We start from the raw sequence: 8,113 nt of genomic DNA on the forward strand, positions 1-8,113 counted from the left end.
TTATGATGTAAGTTAGAGAGATGTACAGTCCGAAACACGCACTTTCTACAATCTTTCTATAGAAACTCTGATTCCTGACAGAGATGTCCCTTACGGCGGCTCCGAGAAATACTTCGCAACCTTTTTGCTCATCTTAACATTCTCCGCGTGGGTCTTTTCGCCCTGGACCGCACATGCGGCCTCTGGAGCCCAGATCCTTTTGTGTTCTCGCCATACCTTCTTCTCTCTCTCTCTCACACTCTCTCTTTTGCTTCTCTTCTCTTCTCATTCTTCCCTCTTTATACCCCTCTGTTATTTTTTCTCTTATCCTCGACATACGAGATCTGCCAAAAGAGACTTCACTTTTTTTTTAACAAACAAACCATGCGAACAAATAAATGTCACGAGCCGCTCGAGACACATTACCACTGCAAAGCTAAACACCGCTTTGCTCTTTTTCCACGTTGCTAATTTACGTTTGCTCGTTATTACCACGTGCGAAAATGGATCTTAGTGCCTTCGGCGTGCTTTTTCTTCACATTACAGCATTTCTAAAACTACAAAGTAAATTTTTCAGATTGCCGCGTTGTCACAAAACTAGTAAATTATTTCATTAATTTTCATAAAAAGACTAACTATCTATAATATACAATCTCCAAATGTATGCATGTAATTGTATTTATTAAATTTTAATCAAAAATTTAATTCTTTATTCTTTAACTATTAAATAAACTTAAATTTAGTGAAACGATATATAAGGAGTTTTCTTGCGAAAAGATCAGGCATAAAGTTAAAGCAAAACAAATTAAAAGAATGAAAAACGACGATTTAATTCCCCGTATCCGAAGAATGCTCGATTGTCTTTGATCTCGATTTGGGACCGGATACGCTCATTACGAGACGCTTCTTTTCCCCGTCGTTCTTTCATCTCAAAACGAACGATCAACAGCAACAAGTGCATTCACACGCAGATAACAAATACTAATAAGTGGCAAATACGCCAGACTCGTATTATGAGACTCATTCACGAAGCCGATAATAGCAGAAGCATTACATGAATCGTTCGACGCGAGTGATACGCTTTTTATCGCACAATGCGAATATGCATTCATTTACAGACGCAGGTGTTGGTTGCAACTGCACACTGCGACGTTTATCTAATTTCCTCTGTGCCGAAGGATTTAATACTGATTAAACAATTTCTATTTTTAGCTTCGCTGCATTATATATACTAGGAACTACCATGTCTCTTTATTTTTAACGAGATGTGCGATGTTACAATGAGCAAAAAAATATGAGATATATAAACGATAAAATAGTAATTAAAGAGAGAGAAAGAACAGAGAGCGGGAGAAGAAATTAGATATAAAATTATTTCAACACTGAAAACAGCAAGAAAATGTTTATTTGAAAATAAATTACAATATTATATTATTTTACACCATAACACATTTGTTGTCTTGTATTATTAATTATATAATTAATTAATTTGTTTATTTTTTATAATATTATATTTTATTGTGAGTTAAACGAAGACGATAATTTGTTTTATTATTTCTTTTCGTTTTAAGCTTCATAAGAATTTTAAATGACACTTTCGAATCAACGGATTCTTAGATATAAAGAATGAATGCTATAGAAAAAAAGTATCATTACTTCATCGTTACATCATCGCTTGCGTCAAGCTTTGATTACCGAAATAAACACCTCCTACACTATCATCAGCCCATCCTGACCGGAACAATTAAATGTTCTCCTTCTTCCCCGTTAGTTCTTAACGCTCAACTCAACCGCGAAGCCGGCACAATCCCTAAAGTTAATGCACAACTCACAGTGTAGATCATGGATCGTGGTATACGTTGAGCCCTAAAGTCGCTTAGCGTATTCAGAGTAAACATACCGAATAAATATCAAAGTATATATCTTCGTGTATTTCAAGAAAAGTAAATATAGCTTATCTTACAGTTTGCTCGAAGTAGAATCTTTCCTACGATATTAACGTTATTCTGCGACTTGAGAATTTTTCTATTAAAAATAAGAAAGTACACGGAGAGAATTTTCTTCTTAGAATTTATCCTGAAAATCATAGTAATCGCGGGACAATATAATATTGGAAGACTTATAAGAGTTTCTTTGATTTATATTTACCATAATAAAAAATATTAAAATGTAAAATTAATTAAACCTTTGAGACAACTATTATTTATTTTTTAATTAAACATATTTTATATCTTATTGAAATATTAATATTTTTTTATTGTGATGAAATATTAATCAGGGAAACTCTTACAAAATTCTTCCACTCTCATATATGTATATTGTCCCACGAATTACCATGATTTTCAGGATAAATTCTAAGAAAAAATTCTCTCTGTGTACGAATCACAAAATGAAAATTTTATTTATATATTAATAGAAAAGAAGTCATTAATTAACATACAACTTTGAATATAAATTGTGGACAAGGGACAAATAATTTAAGATTCTTCTGGCAAGCACACAACGATTCACTAACATAAACTTCACTACTCGCGGCCAACTCGCACGTACCTTTTGAAAGTTGTTGTCGTTATTTATTCTCGGTATAATCGACTACTAGGTACTGCGTTATCCGAATGATTACAGCACGATCGACGTGATGTGCAGTTCCGTGTCGGACAACGGAGGAACGTCTCGCGGTAGTCAATATCGCGGCATCGACGGAACGATTATCGATTGCGTCAGTTCGACACGACTATCCCTCGCTACTGCGACTTTGCGCCGCGAACACGTGCACTCGACGACTGCATATGTCGCGTTGCATTATTGCTGTACCGTACTCGGAACGAAGTCTTCTACGAGCTTCTGTCGACTGCGAGGTATATCGAGCGCGCTCAGTGTGTGTTTGCTGTTATCTAAATAAAATTATATAGATGATTATCTATATTGTAGATGAAACTTTGACGTCATCTTATTTTTATGTAGATAAAAAATATGTATTATATCGATATCTGCATCTTAGATGCAAAGAGTATTATCTTTACTAAATTATCTAGAATAATTTTCAGATAATTTTGGTTTAGAATCATAGCACATAAAAATACTTAAATAGTAGAACTTAAACAGTAAGCGATAAAAATTTATAAAGAAAAATATGAATACATATATTTTTATATCCCTTTTATAATTTATATTTTTTTAAATATAAATGCGTTTACATAAGCAGTCTTAAAAATTATTATCTAGAAAATTATCTTCATGTTATCTAAGATGAATTTACATATTTTTATCTCATCTTTATCTAGCTAATTTTTAAATCATCTAAACACAACATTGAGCTCGCCTTTCGGAGTTCGTCGGTGCAATCGAAGGTGCGATGCACTTCTTCGATGCACCGCATGCAACCCGCGGGAGCTCTCCCGCGTTCTCGGTTATTCTGTCCGCAAAGTGTAACGCGATTCGCCACGCAAAGGATAACTTCTTCTCGTCTTTGTCCTTCGATGACGTTGCGGCCGTGCGGTTTCTAATAGCGACTCTGCTTTTCACGCAGAGATTTTTGTTGCCACTACCCGAGACTGCACGGTGGATTTACGCGCGTCCGACGAATTTCCAGAAAAAAGTGCTCATATACAAGAGAAATTTCTGTCTTATTATTTGCGCTCGTTCAACGCGACACAAAACGTAAGAATTCCGTGCTTTCGAAGATTATAATGCGATTGACAAACGCGATGTAAACTTCACTCACATTAATTATCTTAGATGCGACGTAGCAAATGATTCATCGATGATTCGTTAAAAGTTTCTAGAATGGATTGGCGACGTATATATATATATATATATATATATATATATAATAGATAGATAAGAAGTTGCAAGAAGTGAAAGATAAGATCAAATTTATATTCTCGAGATAATGATTGTTTGTTTGTTTGAAAAATTATCATTTATATATATATAAATCATTATCTTGAGAATATAAATTTGCTCTTTCACTTCTTGCAACTTCTTCAAGGTACTGAAAAGTTTAACGTTGACGGATCGTGCAATCGCAAACGTTGCTTTCGATTTTGCAGCAAATTCTGTGAATGCATTATCAGGGCAAATTAGCGAAACGCGTCGCGAAGTTTTCGGAGCAGAAAACAATCCGCGACAAGCTACGAAACTATCATTCCGTGATGGAAACTGTCATTCGAAGTACCGCGAAATTCACTGCAGAAGATACACATCGAGCCAGAAGTTCTCGAAGAAACTCACCGATAAATTCATCGTCGATATGTACGTGAGAAGTGCTGATTTTGAAAGAAAGTACTCGGCGAATTTCCTCCAAAAAATTCGTCACTCAAAATCGTACTTGAAAAAATACAGAAGAGACTCCAGTCGCGGAATCAAACCGTTACACTGGTCGAGGCTGAACTAAAAGCTTCATATTTGCCTCTTGCCTTATTATATTATTCGCAATAACTCTCGTCGCGATCAACTACACTTATAATAACTACACGTCAACTTTTATCTCGTAACGCCGCTTTTTTGTCAAGCTTTCCTAAACTTTCCCGGATCGCCAGCGCGGCGATCGTCGCCAATTACAGCACCGACTGTTATTGTACGTTTCTGCACGAGGTATGTCTCTTTTTTTTTTTTTTTTTTTGCGAACTGTTGTACATCGCGGAGTGCCGTTATCGCGCACGCGAACACCGCAATTTACGAAGATGGTACACTTCGCGGTACACTGATTGCGTTTTCTTCTGGTGACACCAATCGATACGATATACCGCGCGATATAAAAAGCGCATCCCGGAATTGCCGCGTTGTGAACGCGGAATTTCACCGCGAGATTTCACCAAACGGAGGAGATCGCCGCGTTAATCGCGTCCTTTCATTCGCGCGAAGCCAACAACTGGCAGCGACGTCGCGAGAAGGTAATTGCAGCCCCTTGTGTCTGCAGCACTTCAAGGGGAATCCAGCACTAGCCTCGTACCATTACTATTGCACGAGATTATGCACTGTCACCGTAGATAGAGCGCGATAATCTTTGCACGAGATTCAGACGCGCGGTGAATCGCGATGATCAACCTTGGCATGTATCTCTAAACCACGGAATTTTTTATAAACTTTCATTATTTTTCATCTACCTACTTTGTTTAACTTTCTTATATAGCTATATATATATATTATTGTACATATATATATGTATATATAATTTTATTTTATTTTATATATATATATATATAATAAAATATATAAAATATATATATTAAATTAAAAAATATATATAAATAATTTGCGAGAGGGAGAGAGAGACAAACGCAAAGTTACACGTTTAGCTAAACTTCGGGACGAAGGGTTCGGCTTAATTTGCGAGGAATTTGAGCTTACGCTAATAACTTGGGGATTACGTTAGTTCGAGGAGAGTGGCCTTAAGAAACTATAGCAGGAAGACACGAGACTCGAACTTCCTTACTTTAATATTCGCGGATCTGTCATGAATTATGATTTGCAAGGATAATGCGGGATTAAATCTGACAATTCAATTCGCGTCCTGGCGCGAAACGTAATGACAGATCGCATTCATATATATTTCACTCTATATATGTATATATCCATTATATGTATGTATAAATCCGAGATCGTACGTGAGAGTCTAAATGTTTACTAGCTTTTCAAAGCTAACCGCCAACACGTTTCTCAGAGAGAGAGAGAGAGAAGGGAAAGGAAAGGGCCGAGGTCTGAGGAATGATAATTACACGGAGTCTGTAAAAGTCACGATGATGCCGGACGAACATGGTATCGCGCTGATGTATACGTAGGAATGTAATTCGCGAGGTGGAATAAACCGCGGCGCGGGAAATGAACAAACGGATGTAAACATCGAGCGATGGACGGAGACGAATGAGGGGCGCGTTTGCACGCTGCGAAATAAATTGAATTAACATATTAACGGATACGACGAATACAAGAATAGCGCTGGGCGCTCTATCCAATGTTCCGACTTTCTCTTCCGTTGTTCGGGATGAATCGAAAAAATTACGGGATTAAAAGCGCCACGCGTGTATCATAAAATGCGTGTTTTTTTCCCCCGACTCTTTCGATAAATTCGGTTAACTGTTAACTGATTGCGAGAATCGTATTTATTTTTCAGAGGTCACTGCGGGATATTCCGCGGATTAAAAAAAATCATATATACAAGTAAAAATATTCGTTTTCGAAAAAATTTCATATCGGAGCAAAGTTAGTGAATTTCGATTTGTTTAGCTTCTGGACTACTTATATACTTCACAAAGAGATACTCGAAGGAATCCGAATGATATATTTAACGAAGTGTCGTGTAGGTATACGCGGAGTTACGCGGTCAATTGGAATTTAAATCGAGCGTAATAAGCCATCGTTTCAGGCGATGCGAGTCGTGATCTCGTGAGAAGAAGGAAGCTCTTAATCGGCGCTCATTAATTTAATCTCGAATTAAAGACGAGACGGTTTTATTTATATACTCTTTGTCTCTCTCTCTCCAAAAATACATTCGAAATAATTGATCGCGCGAGAAAGAAAAATGTATGTGTCAGCACACATCGAAACCGTTTGACAGATTCTTGGCGCGCAATCTAAACGAGATGAAAAAGCCGAGAGATCCCGCGAAATTTTATTCGTAGAATTTACCGAAAGGGATTTAATACATTTGGGAGAAATGGATGAATTGCGCACCCGCGAGAGTGGATTTATTTAATCCACGAACCCCCTCGGGCAGATTGCGGCAGCTCCACGTGACATATCCAACGTGTAATTGCACAAATGGAGATACGCATCACCGTCGAATCCCACTCTGCGCCATCGACCTCGGTTAACTCTATTGAAAATCGCACTGTTACGTTCGACTTTTCGAATCGGGGGCGCGCGCACGAACCATCCGGCATCGATCCTCTCGATCGCGCTGGCGCGGCAAGACTGGCCGGCATGGATCGGGATCGTGATCGAGGGACAACGACCAGGGACGGCGCAACGCGAGGTTCGCTAAGAAAGCACCATTCGCGAGTATGCGTGGATTTTTTTCAGAATTTTCTTAATCATTTTATTTTTTAATCTTAATCTTCATCTTTTTGGAAAGGCTCATTAAATTCTAATGTCGAATCTTGACAGCTCAAACGTCTCATCGGTTGTACTATTATCATATTAATTATTATATAAATAAATATTTATTATAGAAATAATGTGGCAATAATACAACTGATCAGACGTTTGAATTATTAATTTGGCAGCTTGCGTCGACATTAGAATTTAATGAATTTTTCGAAAATTTAAAATGATTAAGATTTAAAAAAAATAAACTAAATTATTAAAATTAAAAAAAAACATACACTTTTTAGATACTTTATTTAAAAGTATACAATATCTGTAAATTTATGAAAATTTTTCTTTATATAAATTATAGAAAATATAAGGATTCATAAATGATTAAATAGTAGAGCATGAGAGATATTTTAGTTAATTAAAATGTATACTAGATCTAAAACTAAAGATTAAAAAAATGACATGTATTAATCGTTATAATTTAATCGCTTAATTAAAAGTCTCATTAAGAAGCACACACGAGTGTTATCCGATTTAGATAGCTTAGAATTTAATCTTAAATCAGCTCTCTCTCCTTTTCTTTAATGGCACGTAACGGAAGAATTCAACGCGTTATCGCAACGTTGATTTATTAAGCGGAACCTCTATCCCTTTTCTAATTTACTGCGTGAATTCGTGACTTGTATATATATCGTGAGAGGTACGCGCGATGACGGAAGAGAAAGCCAAAAGTATATATGCGAACATTTTGCTCCATTACGAAGCGTTGCGATGTTAAAGACAGTTGTAATAATGCAATGCGTTATTAATTTCTCAATTTTATTAAAAAAAAATTAAATTATTTAAATATTCATTTATAATTTATAGATATATTACAAAAGAAAAAGGCGATTAGAACAATTTTTAGATTTAAAGATGAGGAGAGACTTTTTGAGATATCGACAAAAAATCGTTGCGCTCTCTTTAATTAGTATTTTCATAATCCAATTTTCTCCTTTTTAATTCATCTTATATATATATATCTTCGATTTAATCTAGCCTGTCAATTATCGAAATGTAGCACACGAATCGGTTATACGAGAACGAAATCGAAGAA

At 36.1% G+C, this 8,113-nt stretch overlaps 1 protein-coding gene across 3 annotated transcripts in view; it reads right to left on the bottom strand.

Annotated features, from left to right (window-relative positions):
* The window catches only part of LOC114942841 (uncharacterized), a 253,515-nt gene extending 246,637 nt beyond the window's left edge, over nucleotides 1-6,878 (bottom strand). For 2 of the 3 annotated variants that reach the window (XM_085482054.1, XM_029318290.2), the window contains exon 1: nucleotides 4,213-4,955. The gene's annotated coding sequence lies outside the window, so the exon portion shown is untranslated. Of the gene's footprint in view, nucleotides 1-4,212; nucleotides 4,956-6,654 lie in introns of those variants that run through there. The other variant, XM_085482053.1, reaches the window with a different exon arrangement.
* Between the last annotated feature and the right edge of the window lie 1,235 nt (nucleotides 6,879-8,113).

The sequence above is a fragment of the Nylanderia fulva genome, unplaced genomic scaffold, assembly GCF_048542155.1.
Source record: "Nylanderia fulva isolate GAGA-0341 unplaced genomic scaffold, ASM4854215v1 Scaffold2, whole genome shotgun sequence".
In the NCBI taxonomy this organism is placed as follows: Eukaryota; Metazoa; Arthropoda; class Insecta; order Hymenoptera; family Formicidae; genus Nylanderia; species Nylanderia fulva.